Source organism: Perna viridis, chromosome 3 (genome assembly GCF_037379345.1).
Source record: "Perna viridis isolate PV_CMFRI_1.1 ecotype Kerala chromosome 3, ASM3737934v1, whole genome shotgun sequence".
NCBI lineage: Eukaryota > Metazoa > Mollusca > Bivalvia > Mytilida > Mytilidae > Perna > Perna viridis.
The window spans coordinates 5,733,752-5,745,977 of NC_142447.1; the positions used below are offsets into that span (position 1 = coordinate 5,733,752).

The following is a 12,226-nucleotide window of genomic DNA, read 5'->3' on the forward strand; positions in this document are numbered from 1 at the left end:
ACGTAAGGTCAACTACGTGAGGAGAAAACAAACATTTTTAAACAAGTTGACAAAGAATTTAGGTTATGTTATTTTCTAGAAGATAACGAATATATAAATTCACTGTGAACTCATTCATAAATAACACCATTATAAAACAGAAAAAAAGTGCAAACAAATATTTGATAGTGCTAAAATAATGTTACACTTAGTATGCACCCTCCCATTTGTAAGAAAAATGAATCCAAAAGGCATGACTAAACTAAAACAACAAATTACATTACATGTAAAAAAGTAATCAATGGAACCCAAATTATAGCGGAAATCAAAAGAATGTAATCCAGGGACAAAGACCAGACAAGGAAAACAGACAAACAAGAACACAAAGAAACTAAAATAACACATACAAAGTAACAAGAGTAAACGAGCAACTCGGACTCCACTATAAACTGGGACCATGAACTAGGTGCACCTACAAATAACAAAAAAAAAAAACACGCACAAGCTAAAGAACTTAAGCATCATCCAACAAACGGAAGTGACATTACGTGCTTTGGAATGGTAAGCAGGCCCTGTTCCATCAGCGGTCAGATTGATTGTGATTGTGTTTGTCTCTTAAAGAGGTAGGCCTAGGGTAAGGGACATAACTCTTGAAATCAGTGATTTGCTTCAATCATATTCAATTTCAGCAAAGCCTATCAAGCTTTTAGTTGAAACAGAATGAAATCAGTCCAAGTTACTTTGATGCTTACATGATATTGATGTAAAATGCTAAATACAAACGTTCAAATGATTTGTACGAGTTGTGTCCCTTACCCTAGGTCTATCCCTTAAGTTATACATATTTGTATTAATTATGACCATTACATATAATGATAAAAAGAACTTTGCAGCTTACACAAAAGCAAGTGCGACAAGGATAAATTTTCACACGGTGGATTTTTCGTTTACGTTTTAGTATATTTGTGCTATTCGACTTAATTTTGGCACATTGTTCTTTTGCTGATCTCAGAAGTCCACAAAGATCCCTACGTTTCAACCTTTGCTACATATTACAACATGTTTGAAACCACTGTTCAACTTAAATTGGAGCAACGGGTAAGTGAATCCTAAAGTATCCAAATATCCAGAATTTTAAACACTTATTTTTGTGTTATGATCACTTTTACTATTTCTTGAAAATCAAAAAATCATTTAAGACCTGTATTGTTCATGGATTATTTGCCAAAATCTGACGTATCACGAAATTCAAAACACCTGAAACATCGAGGCTTCAATTGATTTATTACACATGGTCGAACCTGGGTTTGGCTTCTTGTTTCGAATTTTTGCTTTAGTTTTATATTACTTCCGTATGTAATTGATTTTTGGATGTATATCTTCCTTTGTATCTAGTTCTAATGCTATATATGAGATGTTGTTCCTTCCGAAACGTGTAATTAAACCATACCGAAATTTGCAAAAATATAATATATTATAATATTGATATAATTAGTATTTTGTATTTTATTTATACAAATATTGAGTTGTTATATATAAGGATTGTCCGTTCATCTGCCTTACTTGAACTCAAGATTTGATCTTATATGACTGCTTAGGCATACAACATGTGCACCAATCAGACAGATATGCAAATTTTGGTATGTTGTACACGTGTTTCACGGAGTGACATTATAATAATTATTCAAAAATAAATTCCGAAAAGATCGAAATATCATATCTACACTTTTAACTTCTACCAAAGTATATCTAAGGACCTACATTATTGAAGCCCCATGTGTAAAACAAGAAATGAAGCATCAATTTTTAAGAATTCCGAATTTTGTGCTACGGCAAATAATATATGATAGATAGTTCGTGGTCAGACAAGTATGAAAGATAGACTAGTTGTTTACTAGTAAAGCTGCTAATTTATATCATTTTGGCTTACTTTAAATTAAAGTGTTTTCGAGTTTAATGCTATAAAAGGTCTTTAGATACAATCATGTTCAGCAATAGTCGACAAAATTTGTATTCAAGTCAAGTGTGTATATTGTATATGTCATTTCAAATTCATTTTTTTTAAAGTACCTTTTTGTCTAGTGATATAATTAAGCAGTATTCGTGACGCAAAATGTGTAGGTTATTCAATTTTCATGTATGTAATTTTATTTCCTGCTTATATCACCTTCATAATGTTTCCTAACATTGATAAAATAAGAGAGCAGAGGACGCTTACCCTACCGGTGCACCTGGTCCAAGCTCCCAGTTTTTAGTGGAGTCCGAGTTGCTCATTTGCTTTTGTTACTTTGTATATATGATTTTAGTTACTTTATGTCCTTTGTTGTGTATGTCTGTTTTCCATGTGTGGTCTTTGTCCTTGGATTACATACTTTTGATTACCTGACTCTACTACAAACTGGCAGCATGGACCAGGTACACTAGTAGGTTAAGCGTTCTCTGTTTTTTTTCTAAAAATAACTCTGAGTTGGCCACAAAATGTCACATCGACAGAGGTGGAAAGGAGAACTATGACACGGTGTTTTTAAAATGTACGAATGCTCAGTGGATGTATATATTTTGGTTCCCTTGATTACTCTTTGTAAAAGTTGTAATATCGTACATGTTATAACATGTGCAAAAATAAATCCATGTAATATATAATAAAGCTTATTTGACTCAAAAATCCAAGTTATATTGTGTACAAATTTTGCCTGTACATGTTTTAACATGTACAAAAAACCCCCCCCCCCCCCCCCCCCCCCCCAAAAAAAAAAAAAAAAAAAAAAAAACGATTTCAACTTGAACAATATTTCAAGGAGTAATCAAGGGAACCAAGATTCTAGCGGTAAGCAAAAGAATGTAATCCAGGTACAAAGACCAGACATGGAAAACAGACATAGAAAACAAAGAACACAAAGCAACTAAAACAACACATACATAGTAACAAAAGCAAATGAGCAACACTAAAAACTGGGTGCACCGGTAAGGTTACACTTAAATTTTATTATTATTTATTATCTAAACAATAAACACTCATTGATTTACCGAACACGTATTTGACTCATTTAAGTACTGCTGCAAATTGTTGACAAAAGTCATCATTTTCGTTTACATCAAGTACAACACCTCTTATATTTCTAAGTCAGTTGGATCTTTATCGACAGACGGGATTGGCAATATTACAATATCACCAATATTAAGGACAGCAAGGGTTCTCTTTTTGTATTTTTGTTTTAAATTGTTATCTTGCACTTGTTGACCTGATAGCTCTCTTTGTGACTTTATGGCAGGATTCGAAATCATAGGAAACGCGTTGTCACTCTCAGAAAGGAGTCTTTTACAGGGTTTAGATTGTCAGAAGGCTCAGATGCCGTACCAAATACCTCTAAAATGTTGATTTCTGGAGGCTCGGATTTAACATTGTTTGTCTCGGGAGGTTCATTAGTCGTTAGTATTATAGTTTCAGTAACAGTTTCTGTGTCGGGTATGGAATCTTCTGTCTCAGCCACAACCACATCCGTTGCTGTCAATGTCAGTATCAGTTGTTGATGCTGTGGTGTCTGTGTTATTGCCAGTTTCCTGCACAAATGTTTCATGGATATGCCCTCCAGTAGATCTTCTTCCGTATCAATGTTTGGTTAAAAAAAATCTCTTGGAACGGATGAAGCATAGCCAATACAGCATTTGAATCGGTTCCAAACAATGCCTCATATGGCGACTGTCCAACTACACAATAAAATGAAAGTTTTTTTTTTCTTTTTTTTTTCTTTTGATTTGTTGATCTCATATTGTAGTGTACAAGTTGAAATCTTTTTGTCATGATTTTACATATTGTAACATTTACAGGCAATATTTGTATTTTTGGGTCGAATAAGTTATAACAGGTACGGACTTTTTAGTACGTCATAACATGTAAAAAATTACTACATTTATACTGATGGGTACTTGGTTCCCTTGATTATTCTTTTACAAAGAATTTATTTTCTACACGGAACAAACTTTAAAACTTATCAATTCCTTACTAAACCAAATTGTACAATTATCACTTTTAAGAACATAGTATATCATTTGATGAGAACTTTACATTTCGTTTTACAGAACATAAAAAGCGTAATGGAATCAGAAAATCCAAAAACATTAACACTTCTAGAGACAATTTGGAATTAAGAATCAATGTTATGAGACCGCAGCAAAAAGTTTTAGGTAAAACTAATCGCAAATGAAAGTATATCGAAAAACAAACAAAAACATGAAGTGCCAATAAAATAGGGAATATCTTAAATAGTAACTCATGAATAAAAATTCTTTACAGAACACAGTATCTGATAAAGTCAAATAACAATAAAAGCACACAGAGATAAACAGATAAATGAAAGGTCAAGGAACGGTAATACAAAAAGACTAGACAGGGAAAATTAACACACACAACAAAGAACATGAAATAACATAAATAATCACGTATTAAAAATCATTGTGATTGAGTAACCTGAACTCCACTAGAAACACAATGGGAGCATGAAGCCATAGGCTGCGGAAGAACATATCACAAAACACTAATATGTTTTTTAATGTGTTAGTTTTATACAAAGGAGTCGATAGGGCATAGTGATAAAGTAATAACAACTTTTCACGCGAATTGGAAAGGTATATTTTTTTCCCTTTTATTTTATTTCAAGTTGTTCCTTTTCTCAAATATGTTGGAGTAGTTTGTTATCAAGCCAAATTTTAAGTTTAGTTTTTTTCTGATGATACAGTTTGATTAAATCATAACACACATAAGTACCACCCATGTTCAATATGTACTATAGCGTAATTAGGAAAGCTATTTTTTCAGTAAGTGTTCCTCTTTAGAAACAAATGTTACAATTAACAGAAGTGTTTAATTTGATTACTAAACCGAACATACCTAGCATAACATGTTTATATCTACGCAAACAAAACAGTAAATAGGCTTAAATAAATAACTTTACATAAAGGAGACATTATAATCTCCAAGACGTGAAATTCAAAATGAAGCGTTAAGAAACATAGGCTTAAAAACTGTTATCTTCTAAAGTTTATTTTACTTTTGTTGACCTCGGTATCAATACCGTTAAATGAAATGAATGGCTTTGGAGATAAACATATCGAAAAATACTGCAGTTGTTAGCAGTCTTATCTTGGTTTATTAACCAAACATTTTCATATAAGTAACGCTCTGAACTTTACAAAATGCGAAATGCATAAATACAAAATTACTGCTCCAATCACATTTGCAGGTAGGCTCTATATTATTTTACTCCGATTTAAAAACTCACTAAGTTGTTTTCTTAGAGAACTAGAATTTTCTAGATTCAAATAATGAATGAAGCATGTCGTTCTGGTATATGGTTTTGTTTACCAAACAGAACAAACGGTTCGAATTTGAAAGATGTCAAACTCGAAATTTTTACACACATATGCAGGTCATACTTATTGGAAATTAGTAGGAAATAAATTGATTTGTGCTCCTGGTGTACATACAATTAAACATTCAAGACTCCAATGAGACATACATCATTATTCAGCATTTAGTGTACATCTTTTTTATCCTTGTTTCTAGCATCACGCAGAGTCGAGGTAAAAGTACTGGTAGAAAAATATTCACGAAGAAAAGACGATTTATATTGAAATCTCTCTGAACAGAACCCCTTGTAAATTTTGTTCTTTTTACACACGTGTTCGGTTTACCAAGGTTCAAAATACATTTTGATATGGTGATGACCCTACCAGTGCACCTGGTCCATGCTCCCAGGTTTTTTTTTGTGGAGTATGAGTTGCTTATTTACTTTTGTTTTTTTGTGTATTATTTTAGTTACTTTATGTTCTTTGTTGTGTTTTCCATATCTGGTCTTTGTCCCTGGATTACATTCTTTTGATTTCCGCTAGAATCTTGGTTCCCCCGAAGGTGTCTGCTTTAGAGACAACATTTTAATTATTTCGGGTTCGGTATAGACAGGCGTCACTATATACCAATTGGCAAAGATTTTAATCTGTAATAAGACTATGACCCCTACTGTAAGGTAACATGATTTTTCGAATCAATAAAAATGTTTAGTTAAAGACAAAAGCATTTTATTTTAAATGAAATTACTACAACACTCTATGTACAGACTCACGGTATAACGTAATATATATTTTATGATTAATTATCATTACTATCAAATATTCATTCACTATCCAGCTGCTGTACAGAGTTTCAGGTGTTAAAGGAACATCTGAATCCATAAGCACAAAATATATACTAATTGTTACATAGCTTAGGAATGTTAGAATAACATGGTCATTATCACCCTTATAATATACCTATCAGTGATGTTTGGGTTTTAAGTGCATTTTAATTACCAAGGTGACAGATCCAATTAAATTTTATTATTGCTAAATTTTCTAGCCTCAATTATGGACACTGCAGGTTATGAAAGTCTCTCTGTACAGCAGTTGGATAGTGAATGAATATTTGATAGTAATGATATTTAATCAAATAAAATATATATTACAGAGAGACTTGTAGCAAGTCTAATGTTTTCCATATGTTTTGAAACATATAAAAACATGTTTTTCGTGCGTTTAGGATCACCGTGAAACGCATGAAAAACTTATGTTTTCAATTAAAATATAAATTATGAATGAAACTCTCATTAGGTTAACAAATGCTTAAAATAAGATTTCAATCATTAAAAGCATATTTTTTTTATTTGAATTTTGGCAAAATATTCAGTTCATGGGTTCTAATGGACAACAAATAGATATATTCCCCTACCGGTCTTAAACATACGTTTCCATATGTTTTGAAACAAATAAAAACGTACCTTGCCATTTTTTCTGTATACTAGAAATGATTTTAAACAGGCAGTAATGTGGGTATTTTGCAAGAAGTGGGAACGGATCAAACGTTTTGAGTACGTGAGTTTACATGTATTCATTTTTTTTTGGGGGGGGGGTACACATGCTGCTCGTCTATGTGCGTTTTTTTTTATTTAGAGGGGGTCATATTTGTCATATTGTTACATCTTCTCAATATATCCCTATCTGATACTTCCAAATTTAATCGGCACTCTTTGAAATTTGATAGCAATTATTAAAGTGTTCTGCAAGTGTAGAACAAGAAAATGACAATACAAGAAACAAGTTGTGTAAGTAACTTCCTGGTTGTGTATTCACATTTCCATCTTTATTTTCAATATTTTACTAATTTGTATGACCTTCAACTGTCACTTCTTACTAGTCATTCAAAAGGGTCGGATTCAGACACTTTCCAAAGGAGAGGTGCTAGTAGGGGTTGCTATGTAAAAAGTGGGATTCTAGGACATTATTTGCCAATTTTTGTCAATTTTACAAAAAGAAAGGACAAATTTTTCAATTAAAAAGGGAGTGCCAACCTCTTGCATCTCCTCCAGATTCGTCACTGTTCAATAAGCAGCATAATGGGTAACTTGCAAGAAGCACATATTGTTCGCCCTGCTTAAAGCACCTTCGTTTATTCTCGGCTTTGGGATATTCGTTATATCTGTTTTGTTTCTTTGCTGTTCGGTTTGTTCTTCATGTATTGCCCTTTTAATATTCTCGTTGATATCTTTCTAACCTTATCTTAAGTAGAATTTGTATTGAATGTTTAAAAATCTGTTATTGTTCAAAGCCATGAAGTGGAAATCCGAGTACACAGGTAAAGTTGCAACATATGTTTTCATCTGTTTTTAAAACATATGTCTAGGACCAATATGGAAATTTACATTTTTAAGCCTTCACATGGAAACAAAGGTTTTCTAAATTGTATGAAAACCATACATTTTTCATACATTAAGTCGTATAAGACAAAGAATTACCATTTTATTTTAATAACCTTTTTTTCATGAATTAATTTGTTAGTCCTTAACATTTGTTTTTCATAAATTTTTCAATGTTTTTCATTGTGGTCCTAAACATATGATAACCTTATGAGAAACATATGTTTTCAGGTGTTTTCAAAACGTATGAAAAGTATATGTTGCAACCTTTGCTTTGTATGCGGTAATAAATAATCGTAAAAAATGGTTTGTTTGTAATGTCTTATTTTTTTTTGTTTATTTTAGATTAATCGGTTTATCGGGAAGTGACATTTTTCAAAATGTTGGATTTACTCTGATGATAAATCGTACAATGTCAGATGACCATATAAAGACACATACTGTAGCAAATAGCACTCGTGTGGAAATAGCAGGAAAAATTTACGATAATATATCAATTGTCAATACGAAAAGTGACGATTCAGTCGCAAAACCAAAAAGGCGAAAATCGCTCGATCATTCTAAAGACAATCGAAAACCGGAAAGGAAGACTTCATTGGATCATACATGGGAACCTCAAATTCGAATGGACGCCGATGTACGCATGTGCAAAACATTGTGTAAAAACGAAGAAGTAAAATTCAGGACAATGGACCGCATGATGGATAAACAAAAACAAGAATTAATTCATTCTCAGGACTTTGCTATGTCGAAATATCAGAAAAGGCTTGAGCGTTATAAGAAGGCAAAAAGTGAAAACAGTTAGTCACAAAATAGAAATACGTAATATGTAACAATTTTTACAGCGATATTGACATGACTTTTCGTATTAAGAATCGAAATATTATAATCTTGATTGGGGAAGCGTTATTCAAATATTGTCTTTCGTTTGAGTTGGTGCGTGATGTAACAAAAAATGGGCAACAATTTTATTTTAAAAGTAAATTGTAATATTTAAAATATGTAAAATCTTATAGGCGGATACAGGGGTGAAAACCCTAGCCCCTTTAAACAGAAAAAATGCAATATGTGTTTTCATGGAAACATATCTTTAGGACCGGTATGGAAATATATATTTTGCTCTAATTCAATTGAAAATATATGTTTTTAATGAATAAAATCATCTGGGAAACATTTGTTTGCCTGTTAATATTTAAATGAGAGACTATCATATATTTGTATCTTAATTGCAAACATATGTTTTTCATACGTTTTCATTGTGGTCCTAAAATATGAAAAACACATGAAAACATATGTTGCAATTTGCCTGTGTATGCTAAAAAGTTTTGGTTGATTATACAGAAAATACTAATATGATAATACTATAATGGTGCGGGTACCTTCATTGGCCAATTAGCACACCCCTCCTCTTTATAGTTACAGAACTTGTGAATCAGAAACTGAAACTGTACCTTAAACTAGAACACATTACCAATGATTAAGTGCAAATTTGAATTTGATTTACCTCCCTTTGTATTTAAAAGCGCGTAAACACTTTCTGATACCGTATTAAGTCTATAAATAATTTAACAGTATGTTTAGTATCATTTATTCATTTTCTCTTGTATTCAATCAAAATACTCAAAACTGAATTGAGCAAATGTTGACTTTTAAAATGTTGTGCCGTTATCAAGTCTGATGTCACCATGTCTTGATCACACTGTAATTAAAATGTTACAATAGCATTGTAAGTCGACCGTGTCTTTTAATTTTTCTTTTGCTTCAAGTTTTGATATTAAAAGAGTTGTGACCCAAATTAATAGAGTAAATTATATATAATTCATTGTATTAGAGAAAAATCACATAAAGTTGTCATATTGGAAAGAAAATGTTGCATACAACCGTCGTAACAAGGAACTCAGGCTTTTTTAAATGATTTTTAGGTGTGTCTTATTGTGTAAAATTTGTCCATATTGGCCAGAATTTAAAAGGGAGGGTTGTGATAATGCCATAGTACTTTAATTTGTTGCTCATGTCCCAAGTCAGGAATTTCTGGCCTCTGTATGTCTTGTTTCGTTCCCATCTTTAGTTTATTTATATGTTACTTGAGTATGTATGGGCAGCTCTTTCGCTGTACCTGAGTATAATGGCCTCGTGATGACATTTTCAACTTGTGGGGTTGTTGTCCACGAGATATTTACACTATCTATTCTTGTTACATATATTCACAGCTTTTAATAGAGTATTTATGACTTTTTTACTTAATTGTATACGCCCCCCACCAATCATGATTTTTGTACATTTACATCCGTTCTTAAGTAATTTATTTGAACTTATTTCTGCCTGTTTGCCACATTATGAGTACAATGTTTGCTCAGATATTATAATAATCATTAATTGTTAAATACCATAGTTCGGTACAAATGTTCAGTTGTTCAATTACAGTTTAACTGAATACTAGCAAATATAAGTTACCATAAAGAATTCGATTTTGAAGCTTTTGAAAGACTTCATGGTGCAAAGCTATTGCCATCAATTGAAATCAATATTACCACCACCTGAAATTTTTGTTTAGTATTTCAATAATTACTCGAAGACTACGGTCCACCATAGACTACTAATCCCTTGAGAAACCATTTTGCAGGCATTTATATTTCTAGAGATCGAACTAAATACAATATACTCCATAGTCCACCAAAAAAAAACCCAAAGAGTAATCAAAGGAACCAAGGTTCCAGCGGAAATCAAAAGAAAGCAATACAAGGACAAAAACCAAACATAGGAAACAGACATACAAATCAAAGAACATTAAGTAACTAAAATAAAACATACAAAGTAACCAAAGCAAACGAGCAACTCGGACTCCACTAAAAACTAGGAGCATTTACCAGGTTCACAGGTAAGGTAGCTAGAGTTCTCTGCCTTTCTAGAAACACCCGCCGAGTTGCTCATAAAAAGTCAAGTACGGGGTAGACGAAAGAGAAAAGGAAAACTACGACACGATGAACAAATTGGTTTTCATGGTGCAGATGGATAAATCGTAACGATCCTCGAGTTCATGATGACGACCATACAAAAAGTCTGCGTAGTTACGGCAAGCTCTAACATGACGTATGATTTGTAATATGAAAACTCCATATGCAGGTGCTGAAGAAACAAACGCATTGCAGCACTGAACATAATGATTAGGTTGGATGACCCTCACCCCTTTCCCCTTGGTCTCACCATTGCCACCGTTAGTCATATGACCAAAGAATGGAGGCGCTAATTAGTGATTGGAATTTTCATTCTTTTCTTGTACAGGTCTGTTTCCCGAGATATTCTAATGTACAGCTTTGTTCATGAATTTTAATCTTCAAAGTAGTTTTGATAAAGAATACTTCTACAGAAGGGACTTGTGAAACGCTGTCGTTAAATACTTAATCATACCATACTCAACGATTATACGGTAAATTTGAGTCACTTTGTCCGTCCCAATTTGTTGCAATTAATTCTGCTTCCTGTGGGTAGATGGATTGTATTTATGTAGTGTGGCTTGATATAGATAGAGCACACTTTATTAAACGATTAAGGTGTTTCCTTAAAAACAGAGGATGCCTACCGGTGTACCTGGTCCATGCGCCCATAAAGGCCAGTATTTAGTGGAGTCCGAGTTGCTCATTTACTTTTGTTGCTTTGTACGTATTATTTTGATTATTTTATGTTTTGTGGCTGTTTTCCCTGTCTTGTCTTTGTCCCTGGATCACAATCTTTTTGTTTCCACTAGAATCTTGGTTCCCCTAATTACACCTTCCCAATATCAACTTTCTGTACCGATGGTAAAGGTGTACTACTTCTCATTTTTCTTCATATTCAATCACTGCAGGCATGGTGTCACTTGTTTAAACACCCTAATACAGTGAAATCTATCTAAACCGAACTAGTGTTAAAGTCTAAAAGGGTTCTCGGTTTATCAAGGCTCACAATACTTTAAATTTATATAAAACGACTTGAGAAAGTATGGTTAAGACAGGTTTAGGGTTTACAGGGTTTGGTTTATACATGTTTCATTGAAGTTAAAACGTTTGTTATCATACTCAGTTACAATTCTACATGCCATGTGATATCTTGGCATTTGCACTCACTCACCAACAATTCATGTTGGACGTGTTTTACTGATACTTTTGTTTGTGTGAACAAGGCCTTTTGGATTTTGAACTAGCTTACATAAAAAGCGAGTACTCTTCCGATGTAGATACAGCTTCTATATTTTGTCCTATTTTTAGTTTGTTTTATTGTTTTACTTTGAGTGCTATCCCAGGCCAGTGGCCGTGTGGTCCCGATGGGAGGGGGCGGTCTTTGGGTTTTTTTATGTTCGTTTTTGTTCGTTTTACGTTTTCATTTTATAGATTAGGTGTATTTCCGTCTTTTGTGAATAATTTCACTGCATTTTATTTTAGGGCCTTTAAGTAATGGGTTTTGAACCATTCAAGACCGTGTGGTGACTTATAGATGTTTAATTGCTCCTTGCAAGACTTTTGATGGATGACTCTTTCATTGGCAAT

At 32.8% G+C, this 12,226-nt stretch overlaps 1 long non-coding RNA gene across 1 annotated transcript; it reads left to right on the forward strand.

Annotated features, from left to right (window-relative positions):
- Positions 1 to 5,079: 5,079 nt before the first annotated feature.
- On the forward strand, positions 5,080 to 8,878 carry LOC148620787 (uncharacterized). Its single transcript, XR_015920954.1, has 2 exons — positions 5,080 to 5,219; positions 8,049 to 8,878. It is a non-coding gene; the product is annotated as an uncharacterized LOC148620787 (long non-coding RNA).
- The last annotated feature ends 3,348 nt before the right edge of the window (positions 8,879 to 12,226 follow it).